The following is a 16,030-nucleotide window of genomic DNA, read 5'->3' as shown; positions in this document are numbered from 1 at the left end:
AGGCTAGGAATTCTATATATTTTGCACCCCTAAAATACTAGTGTCTTTCAGTTTAGCTAAAATTCATAGTGTTTATCTTTTTCTTACTTTTAAGTTGACCAACCTAGACTGAGTATACATTTTGTGCCATGAGTCCATGCAGTTTATCTGAAATCTTTGTAGACTGAGGTTCAGAAGCTAAGGTTTGGTGCTGGCCTACAAACCCTGAGTAATCTGTGGATTTAATCGTTTTTAAGAAGCCTCCTACCTCTCTGAGGACTTTTCAGAGTTTGTTTTACTTTTTGAAGTTAACATACTTGTCCTTAGGTAAAGGCGAATAAGACCCTCAGGTGGTACTACCCTTGCAGTAGCAGAGATCTATTGGAAATATTGATATGCTTTTAGTATAGGGAGCCAAAGGAAACTTGCTTGGATTGCTAGATTTCGTACAGTGGAAATACAACTAGAGCAATTTCAGAGTGCCCTGTTAGAGACACTTAAAGAGTTTTCATTCAAGATAATTGGTTTTCTCACTGGAAGGGTGAGGATATGGCTTCCAGTCTCAGGTCACTAATGCCTATAGGGAGAGACTGCTTAAAAGAGCTCTGTATCAAGGAGGCTGGATTTTCATTTGACTTTCTTTATTACTTTCAGTTTGGTGAAAGGCTTTTTGACAAACGCCAACAACGAGATAACCTTTGTCAAATTTTATCACCATATATTTGGAAATATGAAAAAATCTCAATAACCAAAATGTATTATGAACTGTGTACACGAATTTTTCCCCGATTTTATTTAATACAAGGTATTAGGTGAAGCATTCAAAAAAGATAATTCTGTACCTCCTCAAGTCACCGGAGAACTATCCAGTATTCGAATGAATGGACATTGCCAAATACATTTGGCAATGGACGTTGCCTAATAAAATTAAAGAGAGCAATTATTATTAAACTGGAGGAGGAGAGAGTATAAGGGAAGATACTTGGATCAAGTAATTGAATCAATCAATTTGCCCCAGTTAAAGTAATGAACAAAACGGTTACCCTCTGAAATCACTATCAGATGAGAATAACTCTAACTGAATCATTGGTGGAGGCATATTAAATATCTCCCCTTTCTGCCAAATTCTTGGAGGGTCAGGCCCTCCTCTGTACCCCTATGATCTGCATGATATTCACCTTGAGCTCCAGAAAAGAAGGTATATCTCACATCTGCAGGCATAATTATGCTCTCTGATCCACCACACATTTCTGTTTTGAAATCCCAAATTGACTAAATGCTACATAGTACTCAGCAACAATGTTTTCCAGGAACCCACACAAAGCCATTGGCTCCTGGAGGAATAGAAGAAATTTGTACTCATCAACCTAGAACAAACAGCTACCTAGAGAGCTGCCTCTAGCCAGTTTGCACAAACATTGGTATATACTAGAAGTGATACTGCAGCTCTAACCCTAACCCTAACTGACCAGTGAACTGAGAATCAGGAGACCTAGGTTCTTCTCTGTTCTGTCACACCCCAGGGTCCACTCAACTAACCCATATATGACCTACCTTTTCTAGGCTTCTGTTTCTCACCTATAAAACTAGGGATGAAATTAAATGATCATTGAGATATCTTCTGACCCTGACAACTGATTTCCTAATCTCTCTCTCTCTCTATCTATCTATCTCTTTTTTTTTAATGAGGCAATTAAGGTTAAGTGACTTGTCCAGGGTCACACAGCCAGGAAGTATTAAGTGTCTGAGGCCAGATTTGAACTCAGTTCCTTCTGACTTCAGGGCTAGTACTCTACCCACTGCGCTACCTAGCTGCCGCCAATCTCTTTTTGACATTCTCTCATTCTATGTTTTATAACAGCTCTGCTCTACTAATTAGTCTAGCTCAGACTAATTCTTTCAGCTTACACTAACATAAGCAGGATGAGTCCCTAGAGGGGTTACTGCTACTACTCCAACCAATGGCATTCCCTTTTAATGTGCTTCTTGTAGTAGGATGTCTACAAAGTAGACATAACTATTTAGGAAAAACTCAAATAGCAAAATGACATTTGAAGTTACAAAGCATTCTTTCTCCTAAGTATCCCAGCACAAATTGATTATGGAGAGCTAGGCTGTTTCTGTAGGATACAAAGATTTGGGGTGTGGCAAGTCAACTGGATGATTACCTCTGCTGCTGGGGTGGGCCAAGTGGGCCAGTCAGCCTCTTGGGCTGATCCAGGCAGGATGTACACTTCCTGGACTTTTTGAGGTTGGAAAGCTGGAGGTACCTCACCTAACCTGTTCTGAGCAGCACAACTATTAATCACAACTTCAGTTCAGCATCAGCTATTTTATTCATGGGAATAACCATGTAATTTTAGCTGCAGCTTCTAGTCTTCATAAAGAAACCCAGAGGAGCACACATCACTGGCTGGCTAAATGCTGTACTCTGCAATAATTCTCCATGGTGTCAGGATAGAGGATAGAATTCCAAATTCTCCATCTCTTCACCTAGATTTTTTAGTTTTTTCACCCAGGATCCTCTACTAAAGGATTCCCAGTAGTCCCTGTTCCAACATGGCATTGGCCTATGGATAGCATCTCCAAAATAATCTTAGATTTCAGCTCAAACTGGTTAATCCTGTCTGAATGATAAAACCTGTCTTATCTTTTTCTTTGGCCATCTTAACTTAATATCTTAACTCCTTTAGAAATGTCTTGGATCATTACATAGCTGAGAATAGCTATATCATTCACAGTTGATCTTCCTGCAATATTGTTGTTATAATACTCTTCTGGCTCAACTCAGTTCTCTTTGGATCAGTTCATGTAAGTCTTTTCAGATTTTTCTGAAATCAGATTGCTCATCATTTCTTATAGCACAACATCACTATCTTAGCATAACTTGTGCAGTAATTCCCCAATTGATGAGAATCCCATCAATTTCCAAATCTTTGCTGCCAGAATAGAACTTCTATGAATATTTTTGTACAAATAAGTCCTTTTTTATCTCTTTTGGGATACAGACCTAGCAGTAGTATTGTTTGGTCAAAGAAAAGGGATGGTTTTATAGCCATTTGCACTGCTTCCAAACTGTTCTACATTATTGTTGGATCAGATATGAACACATTACATAACACTTTTCATGAAACTAAGGTCAGAGCTAAACAATTCGACAAATATTAGTTGCTTATTGGTAAAAACCAGGCTAACATAATTAAAATCTATTATATTCAGTGTTGTAATAAAACAACCAAAAATTATTTTATAGAGCTTAACAAAGTAATGACAAAATTCATCTGGAAGAAGAAAAGGTCAATAACATCAAGGAAGTCAAAGAAAAAAAATGTAGAGTGACCCACCAGTACTGTATCTTAAACCATATTTCAAAGTGATAATCATCAAAACAATCTGGTACTAGCTAAGAAATAATAGCAAAGTTCATCGGAAAGAACAAAAGGTCAAGATCTCAAACTATATTATAAAGTAGCAAAGTTCAGGATCAGTGGAATATATTAGGTACACGATATGAGTTGGTAAATCACCATAATAATCTAGCCTGACAAACTCAAAGATCTGAGCTTTGGGAAAAAAGAACTATTTGGCCAGAATTTCTGGAAAAACTGTAAAACACTTTGGCAGAAACTTAGGTATAGACCAATATCTCACACTGTATAGAGATGAGGTTAAAGTAGGTTGTTTTTGCTTGTGCTTCATTCTCAAAGAGGATCATGAGATCTATGTCATAAGGAAATTGGGGAAGCATGAAACATTTTACTAGCAGATTTATGCCTTAGGAGTGAATTTATGATCAAACAAGAAATAGAGAGCATTATGGCTTGTAAAATGAATAATTTTGGTTACACAAAATGAAAAAGGCTTTGCACAAGTTAATGCTCCTAAGATTAGAAGATAATCAGGAAATTGGAGAGAAATGCAAATTTCTCTAATAAAGGCTTAATATCTTAAAAATATAGAGAATAAACTCAAATTTATAAGAATATGAGAAATTCCCTAGTTGATAAATCATCAAAAGATATGAACAGGTAGTTTTCAGATAAAGTCAAATTTGTCTATGATCATATAAAAATGCTGTAAATTAGTATTCATTAAAGAAATGAAATTTTAAAAATATCTCTGAGCTACCATCCTACACCTATCAGACTGACTAATGTCAAAATCTGAAAAGGTGTGGGAAAAAATTAATCACTAATGCACTACTGATTGAATTGTGAACTGATTCAACCAATCTGGAGAGTAATTTGGAACTATGCCAAAGACAATAAAATTGTGGAAACCCTTTGACACAGGATTGTCACTAGAAAGTCTGTAACCCAAAGAGATCAAGGGGAAAAAAAAAGAAAGAGGACCTATACATGCAAAAATATTTATAACACCTCTTTTGTCGATAGCAAAGAATTGGACATTGATATGATACCAATAAATTTGGGAATGGTTGACAAAATGTGGTAAAAATTGTGACTACTGTAATCTAGTGTTTGACAAACCAAAAGACCCCAGCTTTTGCGAAAAGAATTCACTATCTAAAAAAAAAACTGCTGGGAAAATTGGAAACTAATATGGCAGAAACTAGGCATTGACCCACACCTAACACCATATACCAAGGTAAGATCGAAATGGGTTCCTGATCTAGACATAAAGAATGATATCAGGTGGAGCCAAGATGGCAGAGAGGACACACTCCTCTACCTTCAATACTGATTGCCAAATTCAGCCTCTGAAATAGTGCTTGACTCTGAAATAGTGCTTGACCGGTAAAATCCACGAATATTGGGAGTATAACAAATTACCAGTCGAACATAATCTGGAAGATCGCCAGAAAAGGTTTGTCCTGATCAAGCAGGAGAAGGCCAGCACAGGCCGGGAGGCAGAACACGGAGGTTAGCACACTGAGTGGACTGGGGCAGAGGTGGTCTCCGCGGGTGGAGAATTTACAGAGAAGACTCTACCACAGTGTTGGCTGCTCTGCTTTGGTTGCAGAGCAATAGACCAGAAGAGAAGTTACACAAACACCAAAGGTAGAGTGTACCCCCCCCCAAACGCCAGAATTTAACAGGACCTGGCCACACCCATCCAGCACTGGGAGTGACTCAGCACAACCACAGTGCAGCTGCACGGCCACAGTCCCTAGCGTGGGGGTCTGCCCAGGACAGTCAAAATTCTGCACAGTAGGGGGTGGGAGGGTTGCAGGGAGGCTGCACAGGGCTCTTCCCAAGGCAGTCACACTTCTGCAGTTCAGCCACTCTTTGCAGCCCATTTGCAGGACAGCTACTATCCATCTATCTATCCCTGTTCTGTAGAGGAAGCTAGTAACCTCCTTGCCCTGAAGGCAGACCCTAAGGGCTTAAAAAAAAGAGTAAAAAAGCCAAGTGAACTCTAACTATAGACAGAAAGAGAGCAGGTTTTCAACCCCAAGGAGACTAATAGCAGAAAATCTCCAGACAAAACCCCAAAGGGGGATATAGCTTGATCCCCTTCACACAAGGCTCTCCTAGAAGAAATCATAAAAGATCTTCAAAGAGAACTAGAAGAAAAATGGGGAAAAGAAAGAGAAGCTCTGCAAGAGAGTATGGAAAAGGGATATAACTCACTAAAATAATAATCTGATAAAGTGGAAAAAGCAAACAACTTCCTGAAATGTGAATTGGAAAAGGTAAAGAACTCCCAGGGAAACAAAATTTGTGAATCGGAAAAGATAAAGAGCTCCCAGGAAATTAGGATTTGTGGATTGGAAAAAGAAAATAACTCAGTTAAAAAAACTTAGTGAAATGGAAAAAAATTCCATAGAGCAAAACAACTCATTTAAAAACTCAATTGGACATATACAAAAAGAAGTAAAAAAGCTAATGAACAAAATAACTCATTAAAAATCAGAACTGAACAAATAGAAATGAATGATTCATTGAGACATCAAGAATCAGTCAAGCAAAATCAAAAAAATGAAAAATTGGAAAAAATTTTTAAATATCTACTTGGAAAACAACAGACCTGGAAAATAGATCTAGGAGAGATAATCTGAGGATTATTGGACTTCCCAGAAATTATGATGAAAAAAGAGTGCGGAAATCCTCAAAGAGAACTTCCCAGATGTAATAGAATCAGAAGGTAAAATAGGCATTGAAAGAATTCATCGAATACCTTCTGGAAAAGACCCTAAAATAAAAACTCTAAGGAATATTGTGGCTAAATTTCAGAACTATCAGACTAAGGAAAAAATATTATAAGCAGCCAAAAAAAAAAAAAAAAACCAATTCAAATACCGAGGTGCCACAATAAGGATCATTCAAGATCTAGCTGCTTCCACATTAAAAGATCGAAGGGCCTGGAATCTGATATTCCAAAAGGCAAAAAAACTTGGAATGCAGACAAGAATAAACTACCCAGCTAAGCTGAGCATCTTCTTCCAGGGAAAAAGATGGACATTTAATGAAAGATGAATTCCATTTGTTTCTAAGGAAAAAAACAGAATTAAACAGAAATTTTGATCTCCAACCATAGGACTCAAGAGAAGCAGAGAAAAGTAAAAGAACTCTTGAGAACTGTATTTCTGTTGTGGATATACATAAAGAGTACATGTATAATTTGATTTTACTGATATAACAACAACAAAAAAGAAGTAGAAATGGAAAAGGGATAATGTCAGAAAAAGGGAAAAGGGGAGATAAAAAGAGGCAAAGGAAACCTATCATATCTGAGGAAATTTAGAGAGGGGGAGGAACCTTGTGTGAATTTTACTCTCATCAGATTTGGCTCAAAGACAAAACATTAGACATATTGGGTTTACAGAGAAACTTCTCTCATCTCATTAAAAAGTGGGAGAGAAAAGGGAAAAGGAAAAGAGTAATAAGGGAAAGGTATGAGAAAGGGAAGGACTCAAAGGGGGTGGGAGGGATTCTAAAGAGTGAGAGCTGCATGAGGCAAATGCCTAGTTTATAAGGGGAATAAGGAAAGAGAAAGAAAAGTATAATCTGGGGATAATAAGATTGCAGGAAATACAGAATTGGTAGTTCTAACCGTAAATGTGAGTGGAATGAACTCTCCCATAAAGCAGAAGCAGATAGAAGATTGGATCAAAAGCCAGAATCCTACAGTATGTTGTTTACAGGAAACACATTTAAATAAGGCTGATACATACAGAGTAAAAGGCTGGAGCAGAATCTATTATGCTTCAGGTGAAGTCAAAAAAGCAGGGTAACCATCCTGATCTCAGATCAAGCAAAAGCAAAAATTGATGTAATTAAAAGAGATAAGGAAAGAAACTATATATATTGCTAAAGGGTAGCATAGACAATGAAGCAATATCAATACTAAGCATATATTCACCAAATGATACAGCATCTAAATTCCTAAAGGAGAAGTTAAGAGATTTGCAAGAAGAAATAGACAACAAAACTGTAATAGTGGGAGATTTCAAGCTTGCACTCTCAGAATTAGATGAATCAAACCACAAAACACATAAGAAAGAAGTTAGAGAAATAAAGAGAATATTAGAAAAGTTACGTATGATAGATTTTTGGAGAAAACTAATAACCAATAACTTTAATAATCAATAATAATAATAACCAATAACTAATAAGCCAATGGCTTTAATAATCTAGTGTTTCACAAACCCAAAGGCCTCAGCTTTGGGGACAAGAATTCACTATTTGACAAAACTGCTGGGAAAATTGGAAATTAGTATGGCAGAAACTAGGCATTGACCCACACTTAACACCGTACACCAAGATAAGGTCAAAATGGGTTCATGATCTAGGCATAAAGAGTGAGATTATAAATAAATTAGAAGAACATAGGATAGTTTACCTCTCAGACCTGTGGAGAAAAAAGGAATTTGTCCCCAAAGAAGAACTAGAGATCATTATTGATCACAAAATAGAAACTTTTGATTATATCAAATTAAAAACCATTTGTACAAACAGAATTAATGCAGACAAGATTAGAAGGGATACAATAAACTGGGAAAACATTTTTATAGCCAAAGGTTCTGATAAAGGCCTCATTTCCAAAATATATAGAGAATTGACTCTGATTTATAAGAAATCAAGCCATTCTCCAATTGATAAATGGGTCAAAGGATATGAACGGACAATTTTCAGATGAAGAAATTGAACATATTTCTAGCCATATGAAAAGATGCTCCAAGTCATTATTAATCAGAGAAATTCAAATTAAGACAACTCTGAGGTAACACTACACACCCCTCAGATTGGCTAGGATGAGAGGAAAAAGTAATGTGGAATGTTGGAAGGGATGTGGGAAAACTGGGACACTGATACATTGTTGGTTGGAATTGTGAATACATCCAGCCATTCTGGAGAGCACTTTGGAACTATGCCCAGAGGGTAACCAAACTGTGCATACCCTTTGATTCAGCAATGTTTCTATTGGGCTTATATCCCAAAGAGATTGTAAAGGAGGGAAAGGGACCCACATGTGCAAAAATGTTTGTGGCACCCCTTTTTGTAGTGGCAAGAAACTGGAAACTGAGTGAATGCCCATCAGTTGGAGAATGGCTGAATAAATTATGGGATATGAATATTATGGGATATTATTGTTTTGTAAGAATCGATCAACAGGATGATTTCAGAAAGGTCTGGAGAGACTTGCATGAACTGATGCTAAGTGAAATGAGGAGACCCAGGAGATCATTGTACATGGCAACATCGATAATATACAATGATCCATTCCCATGGACATGGCTCTCTTCAACAATAAAATAATTCAGACTAATGGTCTTGTGATCAAAAGAGCCATCTACACCCAAGAGAGAAGACTGTGGGATCTTAGTGTAGTTCATAATATAGCATTCTCACTTTTTGTTGTTGTTTGCTTGCATTTTATTTTTTTCATCAAGTTTTTTTTCTGATTTGATTTGATTTTACTTGTATAGCAAGATAATTGTTTAAACATGTACGCATATTTTTTAAAATGTGACAGAATATTATTTTTCTCTAAGAAATGTTGAGCAGGAAGATTTCAGAAAAACCTGCGAAGGTTTACTTGAACTGATGCAAAGTAAAATGCAGAACTTGGGAGCACTGTACACAGTAACAGCAATATGATATCATGAGCAACTGTGAATGACTTGGCTGTTCTCAGCAATAAAATGATCCATGGCAATTCCAAAAGACTCATTATGAAAAATACTGTCTATATCCAGAGAAAGAACTAATGGAGTCTGAATACAGATTGAAGCACACTTCATTACTATTATTTTCTTTTTTGATCTGTGTCTTCTTTTATGATATGAATATTATAGAAATGTTTTGCATGACTGTACATATATAAGCTATATCAAATTGCTTGCCTTCTCAGTGAGGATGAGGAGGGAAAAAGGGGAAGAACTCAGAACTAAAAATTTTTTAAAAGAATTTAAACAATGTTGGCTTACATATAATTGTGAAAAATAAAATTAGATGTAAATGTAAAAAATAGACTGTTAAACCTGGTAGGCATATAAGAACACAGAATGTCAGAACATGGGATTTCAGAGTTGGCAGTAATTTTAGCACACAGAATGTTAGAGTGCAGAGAAACCTCAGACCATGGAATGTCAGAGCTTGGAAAGACTTAAGATCTTGTCATTTCAGAGCTGGGAATCACCTTAAAACAGAGAAGGTAAGGACTAGGAGAAGGCTTAGAATACAGCTGAAAATGACCTTAATTAGTACTATATTAGAGTCAGTAGAGCCCTTAAAACAAATGTTATGGCTGGGAGGGACTTTAGAATATCATATGTTCTCTCAATCTGTAAGACATAGCAGATGCCTCTTCAGAAAAATCTAATTGTTCAAAAATAAAGACCATCCAATGACAAGGTATGATACTGAGCTGTGTGTTCAAAGTAGGGAATTCCTGCACAGATGAAGACTTGTCTGAAAACAAAGGAAATCTGTGGCTAAGTTGTGGATTCAGAAGATCTTTATTTTACAATATTGTTATAAGAGCCAGTCTGCTTAGCATATGGTCATAGTGGTGTTACCCCAAACAACCCTTCTCTACTATGACAAAATGGAAGTTTCAGTTCTCTGTTCTAAGAGTACTTATAGCTGAGATAATCTCGGTGTTGTGAATGAGGAGAAGAAACATGAGTATTATGAATTTGGGGAAAACATCTCCCTAGAAAAAGCACCTTCAGAGGTCAAAGAAATAGAGATATAGATGGTTTTGTATATAGATACTCTCAGGAGATTATCTTATTCCCCTCCTTACTGACTCCTTATTAACTCAAGAACTTAAGATAGTTAGAAGGAATATACACAGAGGGATCCAATACAAGTCATTTTTGATGGGGTGATATAAAAAATAAGGGGTGAGAAAAAAGATTTCACTAGGAAAAGAGGGAAAGGAGAGGCAGAATGGGGGTAAATTATATCATATGAATAGGAGCAGAAGACCTACTACAATGGAGATAAAGAAAAGAGGGAGCTGAGCAATGCTTGAACCTTACTCTCTTTGGATTAGGCTCAAAGAAAAAATAACAAACATTAATTGGGCATAAAAATCTAGAGGGGAGAGGGACAAGAAAAGGAGGCTGCTGATAGAAGGGAGTCGAGATTGGGGAAAGATAGTTACAAGTAAAACATAAGTGTGAAGAGACAAGGTAAAAGGAGATAGTTAAATATAAATGGGGAAAAATAGGCTGGAGGGAAATATACAATAACCATAACATGAATTTTTTAAAAGTTATATATGACAGATTTCTTGTTTTAAAAATGGGAATGGAAAGGAATATACCTTTTTCTCAGAATTATATGGCACTTACACAAAAAACTGATCATATATTTCAGCATAAAACTCTCACAGTCCAATCCAGAAAGCTAGAAATATTAAATGCATCCATTTCAGACCATAATGCAGTAAAGCTAAAATTTTTTATTAAAGCTTTTTGTTTACAAAACATATGCATGGGTAATTTTTCAAAATTGACCCTTGCAACCTTCTGTTCCAAATGTTCCCCTCCTTCCCCCCACTCCCTCCCCTAGATGGCAGGTAGTCCAATACATTAAATATACTAAAATATATGTTAAATCCAATATATGTGTGTATATATGTATATATATACATATATAGTTATATAATTATCTTGCTGCACAAGAAAAATCAGATCAAGAAGGAAGAAAAAAACTGCAAAAGAAAACAAAATGCAACCAACCAACCGAGAAATGAGAATGCTATGTTGTTGCCAAACTCAGTTCCCGCAGTCCTCTCTCTGAGTATAGATGGCTCTCTTCATCACTGAACAATTGGAACTGGTTTGAATCATCTCATTGTTGAAGAGATCCATGTCCATCAGAATTGATTATCATATAGTCTTGCTGTTGCCATGTATAATGATCTCCTGGTTCTGCTCATTTCACTTAGCATCAGTTCATGTAAGTCTCTTCAGGCCTCTCTGAAATCCTCCTGCTGGTCATTTCTTATAGAACAATATCCATAACATTCATATACCATAATTTATTCAGCCGTTCTCCAATTGATGGGCATCCATTAAGTTTCCATTTTCTAGCCACTACAAAAAGAACTGCCACAAATATGTTTGCACATGTGGGTCCCTTTCCCTCCTTTAAGATCACTTTGGGATATAAGCCCAGTAGAAACACTGCTGGGTCAAAAGCTATGCAAAGTTTGATAACTTTTTGAGCATAATTACAAAATGCTTTCCAGAATGATTCAATCCATTCACAGTTCCACCAGCAATGTATCAGTGTCCCAATTTTCCCATATCCCCATCCAACATTTATTATTATCTTTTCCTGTCATCTTAGTCAATCTGACAGGTGTGTAATGGTATCTCAGAGTTATCTTAATTTTCATTTGTCTGATCAATAGTGATTTGGAGCACCTTTTCATATGACTAAAAATAGTTTCAATTTCTTCATCTGAAAATTTCCTATTCATATCTTTTGATCATTAATCAATTGGAGAATGGCTTGAATATTCTTAAAAATTTGACTCAATTCTCTATATATTTTAGAAATGAGGCCTTTATCAGAACCTTTGAATGTAAAAATGTTTTACCAGTTTATTGCTTCCCTTCTAATCTTGTCTGCATTAGTTTTGTTTGTACAAAGTCTTTTTAACTTAATATAATCAGAATTATCTATTTTGTGATCAATAATGATCTCCAGTTCTTCTTTGGTCACAAATTCCTTCCTCCTCCCCAGATCTGAGAGGTAAACCATCCTATGTTCTTCTAATTTGTTTATTATATCATTCTTTATGTCTACATCATGAACCCATTAAGACTTTATCTTGGTATATGGTGTTAGGTGTGGGTCAATGCCTAAGTAAAATTAAATTAAATAAAGGGCAATGGAAGATAGATTAAAAGTTAATTGGAATGTAAATGATTTAATACTAAAGAATGAGTGAGTTCATCTCTAAGATTGGCTAAGATGACAAGAAAAGATAATGACAAATTTTGGAGAGGATGTGGGAAAATTGGAATACTAATACATTGTTGATGTAGTTGTGAAATTATCCAACCATTCTGGAGGGCAATTTGGAACTATGTCCAAAGGGCAATATAAAACCATTTTATACAGCAGTCTCACTACTGGGTCTATATCTCAAAGAGATCATTAGAAAGGAAAAAAGACCCACATGTGCAAAAATGTTTGTAGCAGCCCTTTTTGTAGTGGTAAGGAAATGGAAATTGAGTGGACGCCTATCAGTTGGGAAATAGTTGAATAAGTTATAGTATATGAATGTATCAGAATATTATTGTTCTATAAGAAATGATGAGCAGGCTGATTTCAGAAAAACCTGGAAAGACTTACATACATTGATGGTGAGTGAAGTGAGCAGAATAAAGGGCCCATTGTATACAGTAAAAACAAGATTATGTGATGATAAACTATGATAGACTTGACTTTTCAACAATGTGGTGATTTAAGACAATTCCAATAGACTTGGGGTGGAAAATGCGATCAACATCCAGAGAGAGCATTATGGAGGCTGACTGTGGATTAAAGGATAGTATTTTCACCTTTTTGTTTGTTTTTTTCCCCTTCTTGTGGTTTTTTTACCCTTTTGGTCTGATTTTTCTTGGACAGCATGACAGATATTGCAGGGGTACAGCCTCTGCAAGAGGGTCCAGGGGGCTGAGCAGGAGGAATAGGGTCGACATCAAAGGAAGACAGGAGTCGTGGGGTAGTCTGAGTGAGGAATTGATGGAAGTGATGCTCCCACTCTCTCAGACTCCTTCAGGCTTTATTTTCATACTATATCATGATCTTTAGGTCAACATAGTCTTCAGACATGTGTCTGACTTATTGACCTTTTATATGTTACTATATTTGACATTTAGCATTTGAGTAAGTTTTTTATGGTAAAATGTTAATTATTGATTACATTACACGAAGCTAATAATGAAAGGTAAATGTTATACAAGGTTAAATGTCAGTGAATTTTGTTAGTTACTTATGTCTTCTTTGTTAATCCTATGGATTGTTTGATTCCTCTATTTCCCTGTCTTGGAACCGTGTACATAGGCATTTAGGGCAATTCCAGCTATGTTTAACCATCTACTGACTCCTAGGCAAACTGATCTTTTCTGAGCCCAAGTTAATAAACACCACTGTGGTTTAGACCTTTGGATTCTCTCCTATAGAGACGATGGTGTTCAATAAATTCCTGTATATGGTACTGGAGCCCCTGTTGTACTTTAACTAGGTAATCCTCTACCAGGATTTGGAACACTTCATACTTTTGGAATGTATCCATCATTTGTTTCAGTGAGAGATTAGTTTTATTAGGACAGAATATGCATGTGGAATCATTTCTAGTTAACTTGCCCAAATTCCCTTTGTCACCAGATTTTTTTAGATAATGTTTAGTGTGGTAATCAAGCCAATTATAAATAATATAGGAAATAGTAGTGCACTAATGAGAATCATAGAAGGAAATGATGTTCCTACATGAGTGCTGCGCACATTTGATCTCAGTGCTGGGCTTTGCTAGTCAGCTTAGAGATTGTGGCTCCCAACAAGATATAAAAATATGTTTTAAAGAATTCCACATATTTAGCCTATATCAAATTGCTTGTTGTCTTGGGAAGGGAGAAGGTACAGGGAAGAAATAGAAAAAACTGGAACACAAAGTCTTACAAAAATAAATGCTGAAAACTACCTTTATGTATATTTGGAAAAAATAAAATACTATTGAAAATAAAAGTAATAAGTCAATCAAAGAACAAATTATATAAAAAACAATAATTTCACTAAAGAGAATAACAGTGAAACAACATAGCAAAATTTATGTGATCCAGGCAAAACAGTATTGACAAGAACATTTCTATTTCTAAATGTTTGCACCAATAAAAGAGAGAAAGAGCAAATCAGTGAACTGGGCATGTAAAAAAAAAAAACTAGAAAAGGAACAAATTGAAAATCCCCAATTAGACACCAAATTGGAAATATTAAAAAATCAAAGGAGAAAGAAACAAAATTGAGAGTCAGAAAACCATTAAGTGAATAAACTAAGATTTGGTTTTATGAAAAAAAAAACAATAAAATAGATAAAGCATTGAAAATTAGATTTGAAAAAAAAAGAAAATCAAATTATCAGTATCAAAACTGAAAAGTTGAATTCAGTATCAACAAAGAGGAAATTAAAGCAATAATTATGAGCCACTTTGCTCAATTGTATACTAATACATCTGACAATCTTAGTGAAATGGATAAATATTTATAAAAATGCAATGCCAAGATTAACAGAAAAAAGAAATTGAATACATAAATGACCCCATCAAAGAAAAAGAAATTGGATAAGCTATATTTGCCCAATTGAACAACTGAATAAGAACAGAATTGAGATAAGCTATATTTTGGAAAACCAAAACAGAGGGGAAAAACTATACACCAATTTCCCTAATGAATATCGATGTAAACATTTTTAAATAAAATACTAGCAAGTAGATAACAACAATATATCACAGACTCATACACTCTGACCAGGTGGGATTTTATACCAGGAATGCATGACTAGTTCAATATTAAGAAAACTATTGGCATAATTGACCATATCCAATAACAGAGTCACCAGAAAGTACATGATTATCTCAATAGATTCCAAAAAAAGCTTTTGACAAACTACAACATCCAATTTTCTTTAAAAAAAAAAAAAAAAAAACACTAGGAATGAATGGAGCTTATCTTAAAATGATAAGTAGTACCTACCCAAAATCACCAGCAAGTGTTATCTGTAAGGGGGATAATTTTAAAAAACCTTCCCAATAAGATCAAGTGTGAAACAAAAATGTCCATCTTTACCAATATTATTTAATGTAATACTAGACATGTTAACTATAGAAATAAGAGAAGAAAAAGAAGTTGAAGGAATCAGAATAGACTATAAAGAAACAAAATAATTCCTCTTTTGCAGATGATATGATAGTATATTTAGAGAATCCTAGAGAGAGAATTAAAAACTACTTGAAATAATAACTTTTAAAAGTTGTGGGATATTGTTATGGGCCAGAAATCTGAACCTGAAACAAAGGATTCTTACAAGGTATTAAGTCAGTGGAATTGATAGAGACAATAGTTATCTAATTTAGCATGGTTCAGTATGATTGATTTAATCCTACAAGGAGATATATTGGGCCAGAACTTGAAACAAGGTACTAAGTGGAATCGAGGAGACAATGATTAAATCTAGTTTAGCATTGATTTAATCCTACAACAAATAATGGTTTCCTAGTGATGTAATGATTGGTTTGCACTTAGTGTGGAGCATATAAACTAGAAGCCTCAGCCAAGGAGATTGAGAGATTCAGACACAAGTGGACAGAAGGCTGGAGGCTGGAAGCTGAAGACTGGAGCACAAACCCTTGTACTCAGACAGATTCATCCCATCTCACACCGCCGTGGTGGCAGGCTCTCCTTCACTTCTCCACTGAAACCAAGACTCTGGAAGGCCTCCAGAAAACTACCTGAGCACCAAATGAAGGAGATAAGACTTTGAAAGAGATAATAAAGGATTTTCTTTGTTCTGTTTTAAATAAAAGTAAACAATGTTTGTCTATCTTATTTTTTTTAATCAA

The sequence above is a fragment of the Sarcophilus harrisii genome, chromosome X (assembly GCF_902635505.1).
Source record: "Sarcophilus harrisii chromosome X, mSarHar1.11, whole genome shotgun sequence".
NCBI lineage: Eukaryota > Metazoa > Chordata > Mammalia > Dasyuromorphia > Dasyuridae > Sarcophilus > Sarcophilus harrisii.
Note: the sequence above shows the minus strand (reverse complement) of the source record.